Source organism: Cydia pomonella, chromosome 21 (assembly GCF_033807575.1).
Source record: "Cydia pomonella isolate Wapato2018A chromosome 21, ilCydPomo1, whole genome shotgun sequence".
Taxonomy (NCBI): domain Eukaryota; kingdom Metazoa; phylum Arthropoda; class Insecta; order Lepidoptera; family Tortricidae; genus Cydia; species Cydia pomonella.
The window spans coordinates 15,785,248-15,806,880 of NC_084723.1; the positions used below are offsets into that span (position 1 = coordinate 15,785,248).

Below are 21,633 nucleotides of genomic sequence, written 5' to 3' on the forward strand. Positions count from 1 at the left end.
TGAAAGCTTGTAAGTTGTATTGTACCTAACTCGTAGTTCACATGGAGATCTCGTTATAACTTCTTTTATTAGAAAGACACTTCTTTTTATAGTTATAACAAGTTTTCTTGAAACAGGCCATGGATATATGAAGACAAATAGCACTTAGCATTCAGGTTCGGTTAACACCCTATAAAAGCAGGCAAAAAGGGACTTGCGCCGTAAACGACAAGCCTTTACGCCTTTCTAGCAGCAAACTGCGTAATTCCAACGAAATGTGGTAGTTAACTCCAGCTCGACCGTTCTGCAAATATGTGAGCTGTTGAAAGGTCGCCAGGGGCTCAGGCACAGCAGGTCTGCAGGGACATTTACAACACTATCAATTCGTGTGTTGTATGGATCTTCTATTTACAGCGCGTTTTGAGGAATTCTACAGGAGCACAGCTTGCATCCCCACGATCGTGGGTGATGAAACTGATGAACAATGAACTAACGATATACTTGTAGATACATTTGCGAGGATTACATTTTCATGTTGAAAATACACGAAACTTCGTGCTCGGATTGTAGCCTTATCAATCTATCAAAATTGATAAAATAGGAGTCGGCCCTGTTAAAATAATTGAAGATTAAAAAGGACACGTAAAGGTACTTCTGTAATTGGCTTTTATCGTCGTGGGTTGGGCAAGAGATTAAGGCCACTTCACCCCAACATATCGTCGAGTATTTATCGCAATTTCCCTATTATTTAGCTACTACGAGTAGGTTTGTCAATATTTACCAACGTCACGTTTGGTTGCAGTTTTCCTTTCTTGTTTTCTATGAAATGTACGGATTTTGTCTGTTTCAGAAATGTCATAGAATAGTATTGATTGTACACGTGTTATCTTGAAGTCAGTTAGTTTACAACGGTAGTAGGTTTCAAAGGTAGCTTTTTACGTTACAGGAAGGGATCTTATAAAACCTGTCAACCTTTTTTTTTGTCGAATATCGGGATAATCAGAAGAAGGAATTAAATTCGGTAGAAGTTATTCCGTAATGGACTGTTTTTAGTTACCTCGGACCTTCTGTCCGCGCCTCCGATGTGCCGAGACTATCTTAGGAGATTTGTATATTCAGAGAGGCCCTTCAATTTGGTAGGTATTCCGCAATGGGCTCCGGCTTTTTCTAGCTTGGACGTTCTCAACGCTTACCGATCCTTGGCCTAATAGCACAATCCTGTATAAAGATGACCCCTAACATTTGAGCAGCGGTCACTGAGGCCGCTCGCATTTGTTTTCATTTGTTTAAAGCGCCGTAGGTTGTGACCGGGGTTTTTGAAAAATCGTACCGCTTTTTTAGATTCAATTGGCAAAAATTTATTGAGCGTTCGTTGGCTAAACAATGTTGAGGATTTACTCTTCATAGATTCCAATCCTGATTTTTTGACTTTCACTCGAAGAAAAAAATCGTGAACATAGGTCTAAAACGCGATATCTGGGACCCCGATATCGCTGGGGCGATGCTGTTGAAGCGGACTTGCGCGATCTCCAGGCCGATAACTGGTGGGAGATGGCGCAGGATCGAGACAACTGGCGTGTACTCGTGTCGGAGGCCAAGACTCATTTTGGGTCGCTGCGCCATTAAGTAGTAGTAGTAGTAGGTCTAAAACGCACTTTAAAAATGTGTAACAATTTAGGCACAAAGGCCAAAAACATTAAAATTGTGCAATTTTATTTTTGTTGGAACTCATCGACACTTTTTTTTTTGTTAAAACTTACAACAAATTAAAATATAAAAAGTCCAGAGCACGCACATCCATCTCGCTCACACTTAGGCTTAGTGAGAGTGAGAGAAGAACCAGAACCTACGGGGCCTTAACATGGACGAACCGCTCGAGCGTCACTCAGTTTCAGTTTGCACACATGGGCACTTCTCAGGGGCTCACCATTATTCTGGTGCGTGAGGCTAATGTTAGGTAAGCGGTGAATTCAGCTCAAGTATATTGTGAAGGAGGGTTTTGTGATGGTAATCGCGGGTTTCGCTCAAGAATAATGCGCTTAGAAGACGACATTGTATAGGCCTCAGGGGTAAACTAGATTCGCCTTCGTTTGAATGCGCTTGGCGCGTGCAAAGTTTGTAAGAACGACACTGGGTACAAGCTGACTGAATTCTGGGATTGGCTTTATATTTTTACAAGCTTTAGTAAATATCAGGTAAAGTCGTATGACTGTAAGCAAACATTAAAATGTAGTAATACGTAATTAAAGTCGAAAGCCTTAAAATTTCTGAACAAGTTCTGAAGCTGGTGCAGTCGTGTTCAAATCCGGTAAGAGCAATTATTTGGGATATTAATTTCAGGGCCCACAAACCCCACAAAACAGTTTTTAAACGCAATTATTAATAATAGTAAAACACAATATTGTACAAAATAGAAAACAAAATAGGAAAAAACGTTCATCGTTAGTACTAAGTTGAACTTACCTCTTCTCTGACCGACTGACAGAACTAATCTCTCCCAGTTAACCTTTGAACGATTGAGGCAGAATTAGACGGTAGACATCAGAACTGTACTAAACGCTTAATGTGTTTTGTGTAGCTTAATTTGGAATCCTAAGTAGATTCGTTTCAATAAGATTGTCCTATTATATTTGTATTAATTTTTCTATTACATGACTTGTAACAGTTCCGTGCAGCCGGTTTACAGAATAAAGTGTAAAACTCGAGACAAGATAGATAGATAGATAGATAGATAAAAACTTTATTCGTTTCCACAACATACATGGTAGGTAGGTATCAGTGGCGGCGCGTCACAAATATTCGTAGGGAACCCGGAGCTAATTTTGCTTTCATTTTCTCCATGAACCCGTTTGTGAAAGTACTCAACGGGCTGAAATTAGACAAGCCGGTGGGAATCGAGTTCTTTGAACGATCCGCCACTGGTAGGTATAGACAATAAGAACATGCAGCTTAGAATTATTCTTAAAACTAGTTTACAATTCTTGAATGCAAAACCATGTGTCGTGGCAGAGAATAGGCGCTGGCTCAGCATGATGACGCGGCAAGCCACATCGCTGATATTCTGCCAGGACCTTACAAAAACAAAAAAAACTGTACAACGCTTAATTCTTATTAATATAACCTAATTATGCTCATGTTGTGTTGTGTGTGTAATGGCGTGTGCCTTTGTGTATTCGATATAGTAGGTAGCTACATTATTGAGATTTAATTTATATGTTACAATTTGACCCTAAGATTTTGTAAAATTTGAATTTAAATAAATAAATGAGACTACTTCATCTACGAGGGAGTTGCAAGCACGTTGTGGGAGTACGAGCTCCCGTGCTCTCGAAACATGCCTGTGCTTGAGCTTACTGCATCAGATCGCGATGCAACTAAACTAACTTTTAACTTTTATCCAGTTTTTCTTCATGCAAGTTCATATAAAAGTTCACTATTTCAACTATATCTACAATTCCCGAGAAACTAAAACAATAAAAATTATTCTTCTTATCCGACTGACAAAGGGAGGAGGGTAATATTTTTCGAGTGTATGTATGTATGTCTGTTTCTTTGTGGCTTCCTGTAACCTAAACGGCTTGATGGATTTTGATGTATGAGGTATCGTTAGATTCGTCTTTTTGGGGGTAACTAAAAAGTTATAAATAAAAATAATAATTATTATAAAAAAAAAAAAAACAAAAAACCCAACTGCACACTAAAAAAGAGGAAAACAAGCCCTACAAGAATATTGTTGTTGATGGTAAGTATCGCAGGCGGGGACCAACAGAGCGTTACTTATAGTCATTTTGGTTGTTGGCCCCGCCTGCGGTAATATTCTTGTGGGGCTTGTTTTCCTCTTTATGTAGGGTATCTGACTCTCTATCTAAAAGTTTTGACGGTGCAGACGGTGGTACTGGTATTGGCACCCATGCCCAAGCCACGTCCACGGTCCCTTCGCCTCTGACCCGGTTGCGCCGTTCGCCCTCGCATTCTGTCACATCGACACCTCGCCTTGAGCAGATTACAGGCAAACACACATTAAATGCCAGTCCTGATTCCTGCCCGTCTTTCCCGCCTGTATATTAAAAAGCTCGAAGTCTGCTTCGAAAACCTAATAATCCCACGAATTAACGCAGCAGTTCTTAGAATTTACGAAATGACAGCCATTTGACCTTTTGACCCAGAGGGGAAACTAAATCTTATTGGGATAAGTATATTTTCGTTATGTTTTTCTTCACCGACCACGCTATTGTCGATTATAAAATATTCAATGCTGTTTCGTAGTAGGTACATAAATTCCGAAAAAGATATAGGTATGAGCTTAGACCCGCGACCTTCGGATTGAAAGTCGCAATTCTTACAGCTAGGTTATAAGGTTACCAACACTCTCATACTAAATCTATATTACTTTAATTAAAGTAAATGAATCCTCAGTCACCTTTGGCCCTGTTGTGCCATTGGCGTTCCACTCACGAACACAAAGGTCGTGAGTAGCAAATAGTAGTCAAAACGTGCACGCAAATCTAATGTTAAACAAATAAAATGTTCGTATATTTGTTGGATATACAAACCCAGCCAAATAAACCTCACATAATTACCATCTTACTCGTAACGTAACATAGCAATACGTGGTGGTGTGGAAAAATTGGAATGCGAGGTATATTATATTGTCTTTTTTATATACATGCCTACTTATTCCATAGATCTTTTATTCCATTTCCATTACGATTGCGGAAAGATAATAAAGTGATCGTGATAAACAATTTTATGGGAGTTCTAAAATAAGCATCAGATACGCGAAATAGTAATTGCACTTAAAATAGAATACGGTTGTTCGAACGCTCGCTTTTACGAGACGAAACCGCGCTATAAAAATGTTATGGCCTCGTCCATTCTCAATCAAAGTCATTTCTAACCAGTACACTTTGACCCCTCATTTCCTATCCTTGTTAGGGATTTAGGGACCAGACTATAAACTGGTTTCATCTTGGAATAGGAGTCGGGTCGGCGGCCGCGCGATTAGTGGTCACTGACGTATAAACATGACGGAGGCGTATTGATGACGTGTTCGGTAGCAGAGCTTTTTCAGTGTTTGGGCGGCGTTTGGGTAGCGTCCGTAGGCTATGGTAACTGCTTATCAGTAGTGTTAGGGCACCGTCAACCTCGATGTGGAGTAAATCTGAGAATAACTAATACTCATCGTCTTATCTATATACATTTTCAGTTTCAGGTCATCGCCTGATTGAAATTATTCTAATATTCTAATTTTACAATTTGTTAAAATTTTGATATGTTATGTTATGAATGTTACGATACTACCTTCCCATAACTCGCAGTGGTGTATGCCCATTTGTCCCCACCGGGCACAGATGGGAACAGGCCCGGTGCATTCATGTGAATCATTCCCATCTGTCCCCGCCTCATGTGCGGCGGCGGTCACCTGGAGCGTGGACAAATGGGAACCTCTCAGTGCATTTAGAGAGCTTGCTGTGGAAGGTTTTGTTATCCAATCAATAACAAAACCTTAACAGAAATTGAAATAAAAACACCGCTCTGCATTAGAATGAATATTTATATGATATGCGTAATTGTTTGAAGGGATTTGTAACCCTAATCAAGGCGTGGGGGCAGCATCCGGACGCCACCAGTGATTGTAATTATCGCCATGTCCGGTCGGGCTTATCGATCAGCTACTGATTGGTATTCATTAGACTCCTTGTATGGTCCGGAGTTTTGATTGATATTAGAGAAATGAATTCGGATGTCGTGGAAAGTGGAACATCGCCCGGTTTTCGGGGCCAAAAACGTACCAGTGCTAGTAATGAATTAAATATCGGCTCAAGTGTTATCGATATCGATTGCTTGCAATTTCTAATAATAAATGTGACTTATCCTTGTTGACTCTAGTCATACTGTCAAAAATTCAAATTGCATCGAATAATAATTCAGTTCATTTTATTGTAAAAGCGACAATAATATTTTAAATTCCATTATAGTTAGTTTTGCCTGTCCTCGCACGGTATAAACGTCAAATGTAACGTTCGACGGGATAGGGTACCTTATGGCGGCTAGCGCTTACGCTGTTATTCACGTCGCTCCTGTACGAACAGGCTGCAATACGTCGTAAGCGCCTACCCGCGCCACACCGGGGTATGTCTATGAATGAACTCGTAGGTCAACTCACGAAAGCCGGCGCGGATATTCTGCGGAAATAATGTTGACAATTTAGTACTAATCTCGCGACTTATGAATCTACAATAGAATATAAATCTTCCGAGTCGTCATTTTAGAGTTTTCCTCTAATCCACCCAAAGATTAGCTGGGAGAAATCCCTCATAGGTATATAAGTATTAGTATAGGGATAAGTCCTTCTTTGTGCCTTAATTTCCTTAAAACTGTAAAGTAACCTGTTTTGTGTGCAATATATCTTGCTCGTTTCATTCTTGCAATGTAGTAGTCATTATATCCAAAAAACCGACCCTACCCGTGAATAAGTTCTTGGATTTTTTTTCGTAGGTCCCTCGGGGGGGTCACTGGGAGTTTGGTTTTGACCGTCGTCGAGGTTGGTCGGGTCCCGGGACGCCTCTGGGAGCCCTTTTGATGACCATTCTGTCGCCAGATGTGCGAACCGGACCGTATGGTTTTGACTGCGCGCATTTCTCGTTTGATTTTCGACTTTATTAAAATATCCCGAGAAACGCGGGTTTAATGTGTGTCGGTTTTATAATGTGTAAAATCACCGCGCATACGCCGAAGTTAAACCTCAGCGAAGCCAAGAGTACGAGCTGTACGAGTTACCCGGTGAGAGCTTTCCATTTAACCTCTAAGTAAAATTATGTTAAATGTGCATAATTATGTCATGTTCAAGCAGGTAACAGTTGTTGTTTTCTTACGAACATCCTTGACTCTTGCCTCAAAATAGGTACAGTTAAAGACAGGTTAGTAAACGAACTCTAATGTTGTTTTTTAAGCATTCCAATTTCGTTCTAAATAAACGATTTATAGGGCTCGTACGAGGGACGCTGCATTATAAGTATTCGGCAAAAGCAAGCCAAGCCAAGACAAGCAAGCAATACGCAAGAGAAGTTCGCTTAAACAAAGAAATCAAAATACGAAACCCTACAAACGGTCATCCTATTATTAACTAACTGCAAACTGACATCAATACAGAGCTCTTTTTAGGGTTCCGTAGCCAAATGGCAAAAAACGGAACCCTTATAGATTCGTCATGTCCGTCTGTCTGTCCGATTCTGTCACAGCCACTTTTTTCCGAAACTATAAAAGCTATACTGTTCAAACTTGGTAAGTAGATGTATTCTATGAACCGCATTATGATGTTCACACAAAAATAGAAAAAAAAACAATAAATTTTGGGGGTTCCCCATACTTAGAACTGAAACTCAAAAAATCTTTTTTCATCAAACTCATACGTGTGGGGTATCTATGGATAGGTCTTTAAAAATGATATTGAGGTTTCTAATATCATTTTTTTCTAAACTGAAAAGTTTGCGCGAGAGACACTTCCAAAGTGGTAAAAAGTGTGTCCCCCCCCCCGTAACTTCTAAAATAACAGAATGAAAAATCTAAAAAAAATATATGATATACATTGCCATGCAAACTTCCACCGAAAATTGGTTCGAAAGAGATCTAGTAAGTAGTTTTTTTTTAATACGTCATAAAAATTAAAAAAAAAAAATTTTTTCATCAAACCCATACGTGTGGGGTATCTATGGATAGGTCTTCAAAAATGATATTTAGGTTTCTAATATCATTTTTTTCTAAACTGAATAGTTTGCGCGAGAGACACTTCCAAAGTGAAAAAAATGTGTGTCCCCCCCCCCTGTAACTTCTAAAATAACAGAATGAAAAATCTAAAAAAAATATATGATATACATTGCCATGCAAACTTCCACCGAAAATTGGTTCGAACGAGATCTAGTAAGTAGTTTTTTTTTAATACGTCATAAAAATTAAAAAAAAATTTTTTTTTCATCAAACCCATACGTGTGGGGTATCTATGGATAGGTCTTCAAAAATGATATTTAGGTTTCTAAAATCATTTTTTTCTAAACTGAATAGTTTGCGCGAGAGACACTTCCAAAGTGAAAAAATGTGTGTCCCCCCCCCCTGTAACTTCTAAAATAACAGAATGAAAAATCTAAAAAAAATATATGATATACATTACCATGCAAACTTCCACCGAAAATTGGTTTGAACGAGATCTAGTGAATAGTTTTTTTTTTAATACGTCAATAAATTAAAAAAAAATTTTTTTCATCAAACCCATACGTGTGGGGTATCTATGGATAGGTCTTCAAAAATGATATTTAGGTTCCTAACATCATTTTTTTCTAAACTGAATAGTTTGCGCGAGAGACAGTTCCAAAGTGGTAAAATGTGTGTCCAAAGTGGTAAAATGTTGAACAAGATCTAGCAAGTAGATTTTTTTTTAATACGTCTTAAATGGTATTTATATGGTCCGACTTCAATGGTCCCATCCCAACACGTGCATTTGTGCAGTTGTAAAAAAAAGGGTACGGCTACTTTCACCACACGGTGCCGGAGCGTCAGAAATATACCTAATAGAGATGCTGGTCTAGAGACTTCAAAATAAATACCAGACTGAATTGCAAACTAAAAGATACCAAGTAGGATCAGTAAAAGGAATCTTTGCATTACGAAATAGATTAGATACCTACCGGAATGGAAGAGGGTGTCAGGGGTCTCTGGTAGACCAAACTACCTAATAACATTCAAGTTTAACAGTCAATGGAAGTGGAATTCTACTAATAGTTTTGTGTTTTTATTATTGAATGTGTGTGTGTTTTCTTTAAGTTAAGTGATAGTGCAGTTCTGTTATGCTCAAAGTAATTATGTCGGTGTGCAAATTATATCTGTTTTTGTGTTTTCCTTGTGCTAGAAGTGTCTGTGTTGTGCAGTGATATAATCCAGATTTGTATGTCCGCTGAGCAACCAACCCCGTCGTGATTGTCTAAACTACTATCGAAATTTAAACGCGCAAGTAACGCATCTGGAGGGCCGTATGCTTGTTTGCCACCATTGTGGTATTAAAAAAACGAAAAAGGTAATACATAAGAAATCTATAGCGCAACTCAAGCAACTTGATTTACTTGTTTTAACACTGCCATGTCTAAAAGTGACCTGATGGCACCTCGCTAGAAGTGCTTAGTTTTGGTGCGCTTAAATTACTATATACCTATATATAAGTTTGATATCTATGAATAAGGAAGAAATGTAAATATTTCTTCCGTGCTAATGACAGCGTTGTTTATTTTTTACTATTATTTTATATAAACTACCATTTTTATTGGATCGAGTGCTATTCTATTATATAGGAGCCTGCCAGCCTTGCTTAATAAGTGCTATTACTTTTGGTTTATCATCAGTAACACAGTGCATAGTGGAGCTTGTCCTCGACCGTATAGTAAGAAAGCTAACGGTCCTCTTGGATACTCCTGCACCTATACAACCATTAAATAAAATTAAATATCTTGGCACTTATATCACCTCAGGTCATGACAGGGACGCCCAATATACCTATACGCGGGAGGGCTCACTGAACCACGATATTCGGCACTATTACCCTGACCCTATTGGGAACACATATCCGAAATCAGAAGCAGCCTAAAGAAACAAGTGGAAAGAATTTATAAACAACCGGAAATGGAAGGAATCAGAGCCAGAGGAAGCCGAAAGCGATGGCGGCACTAGCGGTAGGACATGTAATAAGGAGCCAGCCCTAGGTGACCTACCACGCTTTGATTAGCATCACGAATGAAGAAGAAATGACATTACGAATTAAGGATAAGATTATCCAGGCTCTTAAAGTTGTAAGAAACAAGAGGGGGGGGGGACTTCATAAAAATAAAAATACAGCAGTCACATACCCTCACATTCCTTATACCAAGTATCTATTCTATTACACACCAAGTATAGTATCTATCTACCCCATGCTGACTTAACGATGCCTTGTATTCGGGTCGGCTAAAACTTTCCTGTCTCTCCTACTATCCTGACTGCAAACCCTACACTCCAGTCCTATCTACTGGGTGCTCCGGTGTCTCGGGCAGGCTGCGGGTGCCTACGGCGGAGTGGCAGGGGTTGTTGCGTAATGAGCCGGTGTGCGAGCGTACTTTGTTTGATTTCGCGTTTGAGGCTTAGCCGGTGGCATGTGACGCTGACATAATCCACCGACTCGCTGCCTCTTAGGTTGAATCAGCAGAGTCATGCGAGCTTACAGTGCTATTTTGTATCAACATCGCCTCCCCCTTGTAGTCTCCCCTTCCTAGTCCTTGCTGCAGGATCTGCTGGCTGGAGTTACCCCAAGTATCAGTATCAGTATCAGTAGGTCCCTCGGGGGGGTCACTGGGAGTGTAAATTCAAAAAGTAGACCGAATCAGCCTCCTGTGTATATTCGAAAAATGTTTTAAAAAAATACGGTTTTTCTTGAATAACTCTGCCATTTTTGATTTTACAGTAAAACCGTGAGGACAAAAATTGTAGGAAATTTAATTCTCTACAAGTTTGGTCTTCACAAATTTTCTTCTAGGATCGATATTTTGGAAATTAAACCTGGAAAACGCGACAAAATCAAAATATTATCATTATCTCCTATGTTCCACGTTTTACGGCAGGAATGAAGAGAAACAAAGTTGTAGACAATCAAATTTCCTACAATTTTTGTCCTAACAGTTTTACTGTAAAATCAAAAATGGCCTAGTTATTCAAGAAAAACCGTTTTTCGAATATACACAGGAGCCTGATTCAGTCTACTTTTTGAATTTACACTCCCAGTGACCCTGATTGAAGAACTGATTATTCACGGGTAGGGTCGGTTTTTTGGATATAATGACTGTACTAATGTGCCTAATAGTAATTGGGAAGCATATGCTTTAAGTAACTTAGGTCAAGTAAGACAAAATTATAGAGCAAAACCATAACAAGAAATAATTTGGTAATAAGATGATAACACTGGTGGCTCTGTGAGCTGTAAACCTCGCGAGCATAACTTAAAAAGTAAGTTTTAAGGTATTTATCTATGGACCACTAGTTGCCGGCTGAATTAAAGATTTTCATTCATTCATTAAAACTGAATCAATGTGACGATCTCAACTAAAAGGTTGTGATACCTTGTCGGTTGTTGATAAGGTTGATTTCAAATTGAAGCTATATGGAAATAGCGCCTTATTGACAACCGACCAATAGTAGACATTTGGTTGAAAATGGCATAAATGTATGGCTCCGCCATTTTGAAAATAATGCAATAACTGAATCGACAAAAAACTAATCATCGAACCAGGGGCAGGAGGGGTATTACTATTAGTCTAATATTATTAGTGTGTTGCCATGGTAACTGATAAGATTTGACAGTTCATGGACTAATATTATTAGTCTAATACCGGTCGAGAAATGGGTCCCTGCTCACAAATTTTCACGAGAATCGGTTGAGAATTTCGACTTGCAGAATACATTTGCACATGGAATACTGTTCTCATCTATGGGCAGGGGCAACCCAGTACCAGCTTCTCTCTCTGGACCGCATCCAACGAAGAGCGACTCGAATTGCCGACTGCTAGCGTATTTCGGATCGGCTTGACTCCTTGGCGCTGCGTAGAGATGTGGCCTCGCTCTGCATTTTCTATCGCTTGATAACGGGGATTGCTCCGAGGAATTGTTCGGATTATTCCCTGCCGCTTCTTTTCGCCCTACGCGACAATAATTCCATGTTGTGAGACTGAGATGGTTGGCAGTCCTCAACTGTGCGTTTCTCCAGGAACTTTCTGCCTCGCACAGCTAAACTGTGGAATGAACTGTCGCCTGCGGTATTTCCGGACCGATACGACCTTCAAACCTTCAAGAAAAGAGCGTACTCCCATCTTAAATTCCAGCAACGCACTTACAACCCCTCTGTGTTGCAAGTATCCATGGGCGGCGGTAATCGCTTACCATCAGGCGATCCGTCTGCTCGTTTGCCTCCTCTATCATAAAAAAAAACGAAAGCATTTTTGGCCAAGGTGAAACGGAGACATCCGCCAATGCTCGGTCAATAACAAATTCAAACACAATTTAAGTTCGTTTACATTTAAATATAAAACGTAAGTGACATTGTAAACACTGGTTTTCACTAAAGTAGTTTAGAAAGGTAATATGTAATAATTTGTAATAAAATGTCGGTGTAATGAAATATAGAGAATTCATTAGAGCTGGGGGTTCCTAAAGTGTGGTACGCGAACCCCCAGGGGTTCGCCAGCGAGCGTAAAGGGGTGCGCGACAAGCACCTATAAACTGAGTTTCTAAAAATACAGACTATACAGTATAATGTTCTTTTTTTCATGGGTCGCAGTCATTTGGAAAATTGATTAGAAGAAAAAAGTTTGAGTAGGGTGCCTTAGGGCCGATACAGACGAACTGCAACCAGACCAACTTGTATGGGAACTGCACGCCAACTGCAACCTCGGCGTGCAGTTCCCATACAAGTGTCCAGTCCGTCTGTATCGGGCCTGAGACGAACCAATGGATAATTAAAAACAATTGTTGCATTGTTTAAGATTTGTTGTATAGCTACTGCGAGTTGAAGTAGCCAGCCCGTTATCACGGTGACGCTGGCTACGTTTACTGTTATCTAATTCTTGGGGTTCCTTCGAAAGCTGTTAGATTTATACTTATTACGTAAAGTCAGACCTACCACGGTAGGGCGAACAAGGGTTCGGTCAGTGTAATAGTAAGCGATCAGTATAACCTATGGACAGTCGGAATTACAGGAAGTCCACAACTCCTGATAGTCAGGTTTTTCGCCCACAAGCACATTTAGACGATCATGTGAAAAATAACTTTTAACAAAAAAAAGGACGTCACAAAGGCGGTTATTAGAATGCCGTCGCATATCGTTGCGAAGTGCGTACCGACGAATTCGCGTGCGGCGACGACGGTACGATGGTGCGGTTTTCTCCTTATCTTCGTCCGAACGCTGCGAGGCGCGACGTATCGCGTTTATGAACAAAAATCCGTACGGTACTATAGAGCTCGGCGTCGCTGCGGCGAGCATCACATTTCCGTCCGAAAGCACGAATCGTCGTGTGATTCGCACCTTAGCAACGAAGAGGCGGAGCCAATCTGTGATACCATGCGGTTTGTGCATATAAATCGAGATTCTATAGTACAAAGTAAAAAATCGCAGCACCCGATCCGGACGTCGCTCCGACGACGTGCGAAGCAGTATGACCGCTTAAGTTAATTAGTTAATAAGTTGTACGCGAGTTTCAAACTTATTAATACGTTTTCCCATACCTCGAATACAACTTGTTATTATTACGTAAGGAAACTATGAAGAGTATGGAGCACTCGAAATTGTTCTATGCTGGTACGGAACCCTGCCGCCTAAACCTCAAGTTACGTAAAGCACTTTAGATATATAAGCGAGCCCGTCACATGTCGATGGATAACGAATATCTCCGCCTTAATCTTCTCAACTACAACTGTTGTTATGATACCGTACAGCCTCTCAATTTTACTTATCTTGAAAGTCAATTCTCGTTCGTGCATTTTGTATGACAAAACGGATGTTTCGCTTGAAGTACAAGTAGGATGAAATACAAGAGTTGCACTAAATTTAAATTCGTTCGATCGATGTTGATGATGTCGTGCTTGGAGATGATTTTTATGTTAGGTATATGAAATTTATCAATATCTAATGTTAACATACATCACACACAACGGATTTGGCCCCCATTCCAATGAAATAAATGCCCTCATCGTGGAACGTAACGTTAGCTGCAGTAAATAAATGAACAATTTGAGTTATGAGATTGTGAATATTGTGATTGGTAATTAAGCTTAATCTTTCGCTTCGCCAACCGCCACGGATTTTTTAAATCAAATATTTTTGCCTTCGCATTGAAGCCATGGGCTTGCACCACGCGCAGTCAACGAACTTATTAATGTTAAATATGGCGACGGCTTTAGGAAACTGCCAAAATCATACAATACAAGCAAATTTTAACGATTATGCTGACTTCGTCCTAGGCACCGTTGGAGAGACGACTTCGTGCACGTGCACTTGCAAAAAGACCTTAGCGAACTCGGCGCCGTCGACTGGACAGAAATGGTTTTGGACTTTGGACAGAGAAGCATGGCGGTCTTTGGTGTCGCAACCGTCGCAAGACCAGATCCACTTCGGGTCGTCGTCACCGCGCCTGAGCATTAGGTAAGTAAGTAAGTAAATACACTTTTTTCCACCACAAAAGAAAAATTCAATAACAGATTTACAATGTAAATAAAGGTGGCAACAGCCAGTCTTATCGCTGTGAACGATATCTTCCCAGTATGTTGACAAAGGTTTTTGAGCAGCCGTCCTAAGTGTTGTGATTTGTGATTAGCAAATAGGCCCCTCGACATGTGCATTTTGTGATCGGTTCGCGACTAGTGTCATGTCGCGGCGATAAAAATAAACCCGATGGGGCAGGATGCGGGCAATAAAAGCAGAGCCCTCGTGTGACCGGTCCGAGAACCGACCCTGGGACTATTGGTAAACATTTACATACTAACTGTACAACTGTTTAATATGTATTATTGCACAATACACTATTTTTCACAAAGTCACCATTCACCAAAAGGTGCATCCACACCGCAGTTGTCTATTGTGGAGCAACACTGTTGTGCATCAGTAAGTTACCGTTTGATGTTACCGTGTTTCACAGTTTCATAGATTCCATTTATTTTTCTGTGTGTTTTTGAGTGTCTGAAACACTAGTTAATTTGTATAACAATTAAGGTTTACTGAGTTTACTTCTCTTACCGACCTTATTGGGACCGCTACACTTGCAATCTTGAGCATTGCGAGGGTTTCAAGGCATGAGACGTGAACAAATTGTGCTAATGAGTGAAATATTAGGCCCTTAATTTTACACCTCACAACTACTTAAATTGATATTACATTCAGATTATCGGACAGCAAGACACCTTCGGAGATCATTACACTGGCGTCGCGTTCGCATACGGAGTCCGCATCAGCATGACAACCGCCTAAGAACGCGAGGTAAATAAATAATAAATAACCGGCCAAGAGCATGTCGGGCCACGCTCAGTGTAGGGTTCCGTAGTTACTCTTCCGTCACAATAAGCTAAACTGGAGCTTAAAGTATAGTAAATTGTTAACCAAGGGATGAAACGGTACCTTTCACCCGAGTTAAACAAATAGGCAAATTTGCATAATCAGTACCTAATTAAAGTAAGTCTTTTTACTATGAAGGGAAAACTTTTTGCGATAACTCAAAAACAGCTCAACTGATCATGTCCGCTATAGTTTTCATTTAATGTCTTTCTTAAGCTCTACTTCCACGATTTTTTTCATATTTTTTGGACCTATGGTTCAAAAGTTAGAGGTCAAATTTTTTTTTCTTTCGGAGCGATTATGTCCGAATATATTCACTTTATCAAAAAATGTTTCTTGAAAACCCCTATTAGTTTTGTAAGACCTTTCTAACGATACCCCACACTCTAGGGTTGAAGCGAAAAAAAAAATTCACCCCCACTTTACGTGTAGGGGAGGTACCCTAAAAAAAAAAAAATTATATTTTATTGTACGACTTTGTCGGCTTTATTGATTTATATATCCATGCCAAATTTCAGCTTTCTAGCACTAACGACCACGGAGCAAAGCCTCGGACAGACAGACAGACAGACAGACAGACAGACAGACAGACAGACGGACATGGCGAAACTATAAGGGTTCCGTTTTATGCCATTTGGCTACGGAACCCTAAAAAAAGCTCGTAAAAGGTAAATCACACAAGCCCTTATTTCTGACCTTTTAGATTGCGGGTAGTTGGCATCGCGCGCCAAGATGAAACTACTCTGTTCTGTACAAGTGTACACAATTCAGTTTTACGGCGTTTTCATGTTAATGCGGCTTTATTCAGTTGGTATGGTTGCGCGATTTATGCGAGTGGCTGTTTGCATTGTTTGCACTGGTGCGAGAAACGTGCAGCTCTTAAAATGAAATGAAATCCTTTATTTCATATACAGAATGTCTCTTAAATTTGACACTGTGGAAATTTCAAAACTTGATGCAAGGATCATTTTATTTTATGGATATAGTTAGATTTTTTATAGCAAAAACAAGGGATTCACAAAATTAAATATCAACATAGCTGCTATCTATATGTAGGTAGGCAACTTAACTCTATAGAAAATATTATGCTAAAAAAGTTTATGGAAAAATAAATCCTAGTAGCTGAGGGCCTAACGCGAAAACCAAAATTTTCAAAAAGCTCCCTTAACTTTAATATTAGTTTTCAGAACAAACAGGTAGAACATGTAAATACAGCTACTCTATTAGGAATAGATCTCGACAGTAATATGACCTGGAAATCCCATATCCAAACACTATCCAAAAAGTTGTCCTCTTTCATCTACGCGCTCCAATACCTTAAACGAGTTACAGACTTCGCGACTGCCCTTACCGCGTACTACGCAATTACGCATATGCCTATTCAAGGCTGTCCTACGGTCTCGTATTGTGGGGAAATAGTTGTGATGTTGAGACAAAATGTTGAGGCAAAAAAAATGCATCAGGATACTGGTAAATATTGATCAATTGGACTCCTGTAGACCTTATTTTATTAAGCATCAAATACTCACCCTGGCATCCTTACATCCTTGAAACAAGTAAATTTGTCAGAAAACATATTAACCTTTATTCACTAACAGACAATAGAAGAAACAACCGAAATTTAAATAAACTAGAATTGCCTTTCTCGTCATTAAAACTTGTTACATCTAGTCCTCATTTTATGTGTATTAAAATTTATAATCACCTTCCGAATTCGTTGAAAAACATAGAAAATTACAAATTGTTTCAAAATAAGTTAAAAATCTTCCTTACTGATAAGTGCTTTTATAATGTAAAAGACTACTTCGATGAAAAATTTGATTAGTAATGCTCGTATTCTTAATAATATGTAATGTTAAATTATTTGAAATGTATTATTTCTTAGTTTTAAGTTAACATTAGTTTATATGTTGCTGTGTCCTTACAGGACGTCACTAAAACTAACCACATAATATGTACCACCTTTATAACTGGTTTGTGATATGCAATAAACAATTCATTCATTCAAATTCGCAGACTGCGGGGATCTTCCTCTTTTACTCCAATGAAGGCGTAATTAGAGCGTCAGGGAAAGATGAACTTCGATTTTCACGGTTATAGCCCAGATATCAGTCCACATGACTCCAACTGGTATGTCTGCTGTAGAAAAATCAATAAAATAATAGTATTTGTCTGATACTTTCTGCTATTTAATTAACATTAGAATTTGGGCAACATTTAAGATTTTTGGGACAGCTTAAACTTAATCCAGCAACATATTGTCATTTTGTCTGTCAGAAGCATTTTCGTTACGGGGACCGTACCTGGACCGGTAGTGAGGCAGCCTGGGCGGGGAATGAGTGCAACAATAATTTTGATCTTATTAACATTGTGCTCACATCACATCAATACATGTTGATGTCTAAAACTTTGCTCTATGTTGCTTGTATACTCAAAGATACTGCAACGATTGTATCAATGTCTAATATAACCTATATCCTGTATCTTCTATATGCCAAAACTGGCCCACAAAAAGAAATGTCCCTGTACACATATAGTAATCATTACCTAAACATGTACATATTTCAAACAAGTGCAAGAAAATCATTGTTATCATTTACTGCCAAGTGTAACACATTCCACCATCATAATGTCCATACTTTTTGGTAAATAAACACTATAAACAGTACTGGTATAATTCTATCTAATTTAAACTTTTTTACTCCTAGTAATGCCTAGGTAATGAATAAGTTTAAAATATTGATTTAATAGGCCTACAGTCACAGATCACAGATTATTATATAATGTGATAGTTATAAAAATAAATACTTTAAATTATTTTTTTATCTCCTTTCACCGAAAGACTGACATATACTAACATTATCAAGGATGAGATGTTTTTACAACACTCTGAACAGCCTTTTTTGGACAAATTATGTTCCATTACCAAAAGCTAAACACAAAACTTAGCTTCCTAAGCATTTAAAAAAAGAAAGTCAAGTAGCATTCCTTAGCTTTATTCGTCTGCCAACAAACCACTCTGTGGTTTGGCAGAAGTATATTGTAAATATTTATAAGGCATGAAACGTGAATAAACGTTTACAGTACATATGGGGCTACTTTATAGCACTAGTGCGAGAAGTAGCATATTACGTTACTGTGTCGAACATTTAAAGGGCCATATGTACTGTAAAACGTTGTACGATACATGTGCGAATAGGTAATTCGCAACTCGTGTCGATTTAAAACACTCCCTTCGGTCGTGTTTTAATTTATCGCCACTCGTTTCGAATTTCCTATTTTTCGCACTTGTATCGTAATGTACTATTATTTATTTATTTATTTATTTTTTAAGCTACACAATGCCATGCTCCTATATAGGCCCAATGCTCGTATATAGGCCCCCTTGCGGTGTAGTATGGATTAGTGATTGACTTTCTTCACAATAGTATAAGCAGATTTCCTGTTTTATTTTTCCTTAAAAAAAGCTAGTGGTAAATACCAAACGCATTAGATTAACATTGTTAACTCCAGTTCCAAGAACCGGCCACAAACATTCATTAGTCTGTGATAAGCTATCACTATAGGTACCAGGCTGCCATTAACTTTTACACTAATTTACATTACTAACCAGTTGGCCAGACATTTACCGTTTTACTAAGGTTATTTTGGGCTAATTGAATATTGTGTTCTGTTTTGAGATAACAACAAATTATATGTAATAAATCTGAAAAAAATTGTTGTCTGTCTAATCTACGAAAAGAGTTTGCTTTTGTACAGTCAAGTCTGAAAATATCGGTACAAAAAATGTGCCAAAATATGTATACACTAGGGATTGCAAACCGGATTGATTTTCAATCCCGATTGGTATAAGGATATTAAAGTTAATTAAGTGACATATTTTTCAAGTTTTTTGCATATTATGAGAAATAAAGGGTATTTTTATAATAAAACTTACTTTTATAAAGTGTTACAATGTCACTTTAAAAACAATATTTGAAATCAAAGTCATTTGTTAATTCTCTCAAAATTACCTTTACAATTATACATTTGATTCGATTCTAAAGCCTGATGATGGTATATGGGACGGGAGTTCCTTGAAAGGGCAAGTTTTCGTAACTGTTCTTTGATTGAATTCTTTGTAACGCTGACATCCATTCTAGTAACTGAAAAAAGATATTTTACTTCTTACCAAAATTATATAGAATGCGCTCCAATATTGTCTTGCTTTAATTTATTTATTTGAGAAAATAGTTTTATAGACTGTATGAAATTAAAAAAAAAAAAAAAACATTTATTTAATTACAAATAAGTATATCAGTCAAAATAAAGGGAACAAAACATAACAAGACGATCTCATGTGAAAAATTATAGAGTGTAGGATTGAAAACCATAGCGGAAAGAGAATTCTGAAGAAAAATTACATTGGATTAAATAAAGAATCGGATAAACGTAGAGTCGCATGTACTAAGAGATAGGAAAGAGAAAAGGAAGGAACTTGTGTTTAAAAGAAAAGATTGGGGGAAACTGTGCAAACAAAAGATTCCCACTTAAATTTTAATAGAATAGAATCTAACTTTATAATATTTTGCCATATATATAATCACATAATCACCGTCAAACTAAAGATCATCATACAGTAATATTCAGTTTTTTGTTCAGTTTTGATATCCTATCATAACATAACATTAACCTCCTCTTTAGCCTAAATCACAAATGCCTTCTTTGACATCGACATCCTTTAATTTTTCCTTTTATTACAGTGCCTATTGAAGTAATTATCATGCCACCAACATGAAAGAAAAAGAAATCCTCTTCTATTCTCAATCATCACCATATTAAATATCTTCTTATCTTACTAAATCTAAACTTTTTAATTCATTCTTTGTTCTATTCAAGTCATACTTTCCATCAGTTGCCTTTACCTCATCTAAAACGTATGTGTGTGCTGTATTTAGGCGTTATTTATCTTCCCAGATCCGGTCCGGATCCGGTGATTTTAACCGGATCCGATAGCTTCTAAAAAGTGCCAGATCCGGCCGGATTACCGGATCTGCCGGACCGGATTGCAATCCCTAGTATACACTACCTTAATATGTGGGCACTTTTTTCATATCAATATTTTCAGACAAGACCATACTTACCCTTTTCCTAATGTAAGTTACATATGTTTTTTCTTTTGTACAGTCAATGTCAAAGATAATGTCAGATTTGTTGAATTAAGCCAGCCCTTCCCAGAAAAAAGCCTTCAATGGGCTTAGATCTTAAATGAAACCAGCAATAAGCCCCAATTTGCTTCCCCTTTGAACTGATTACCATTTATTTTGCTTAGCTCTAGGAATGGGTTTCCCTTTCTGATTTCACATATCCTCTTCCTAATTAAAAAATGTACTTATGGCACCTGTGCTTCCAATGTGCTGGACACCCAGTCTTTCAGTTATAAGGGATACTACAAGAGGTTAGTGCTTAGGAACAGGTATCAGACATTCGAAAAGAGAGCTACTTACCTGTATTATGAAGAGCTTTAAAAGCCAAATGAAAGGGTTTTGGAGAGCAACCAATGGCTTTGGTAAAACCCTCAAAGAGGATACCGGACTGGTTCCTGGTCTTCAACACAGTAACAGATCATTCATGCGTAATAAAAAGACCCTGTGAAACTTGGGAATTAAACTATGAAAATGGGAACAAAACTAAACAAGTAATACTTTATTCATAAATTGCTCCCTAAAATCAAAAGTTTCTGTAAGTAAATAAACCGATTAATGATCCAATAAAACTGTTCTACAACAAGCATTACATACACTATATGCATGTTCTAACAGCAACACTATTTACTAGCCAATAGTATACCCTATTTCATTGCAGTAAGGTGTATAAACAGTCAGCCAATATTTGTAAACTATCTGTGGCCTGCACTGTCAACCACAACTCATTGAGTTGTAAAACGATACTTCACCACACATGAGGCCAAAAGGAAGTAAGGATCTCAGTTGTATTTACTGTTAGTGCCTTCATGCTTGGGATAGAAGTGTCCTTATTTAGTTCAGTAGAGCAGTTACCCTGTCACATGTGATTGAATCAGTGTCCAGAAATACATATTTGTTTGATGCTGTTGTATGTTGTACATATAGTGTTGGTTTGTCTATCTAAATCTTACTGTTATTCAACTGAGCCAAAAGCTTGCTGAAAGAGGTCTATTATAAGGATAAATTGACCAGTTGTGTACCTATAGTGTTAATCTGTGGCTTGAGGGTTGACTGATAGTTTCATTTCTGGCATTATGTGCACCTTTTCTACAATTTCTGCCGTGTAATAAAGTGTAAATTAATAAATGCTGACACTAATGTTGACCCTATTCCAACCCCCACACATTGTCCTATCTGACTCTTGCTAATAATCACTCTCAGTTCAACATCATGTTCATAATCAGCAAAACATTCTTGCATAGTAGAGGTTAAACAGCATGCATTTTGTCAAACACAGACAGAACACACACAGAGACCTTGTCTTCTACAAACTTTAAAAACTGCTAAATATGATTATTGTCAAATATTAAGGAATAC

General features: G+C 38.3%; 1 protein-coding gene across 1 annotated transcript in view; it reads right to left on the reverse strand.

Moving 5' to 3' along the window:
• LOC133529582 (G protein-coupled receptor kinase 2) overlaps positions 1-21,633 on the reverse strand; it is a 94,890-nt gene that overhangs the window by 72,145 nt on the left and 1,112 nt on the right. The gene's annotated exons all lie outside the window — the stretch shown is intronic.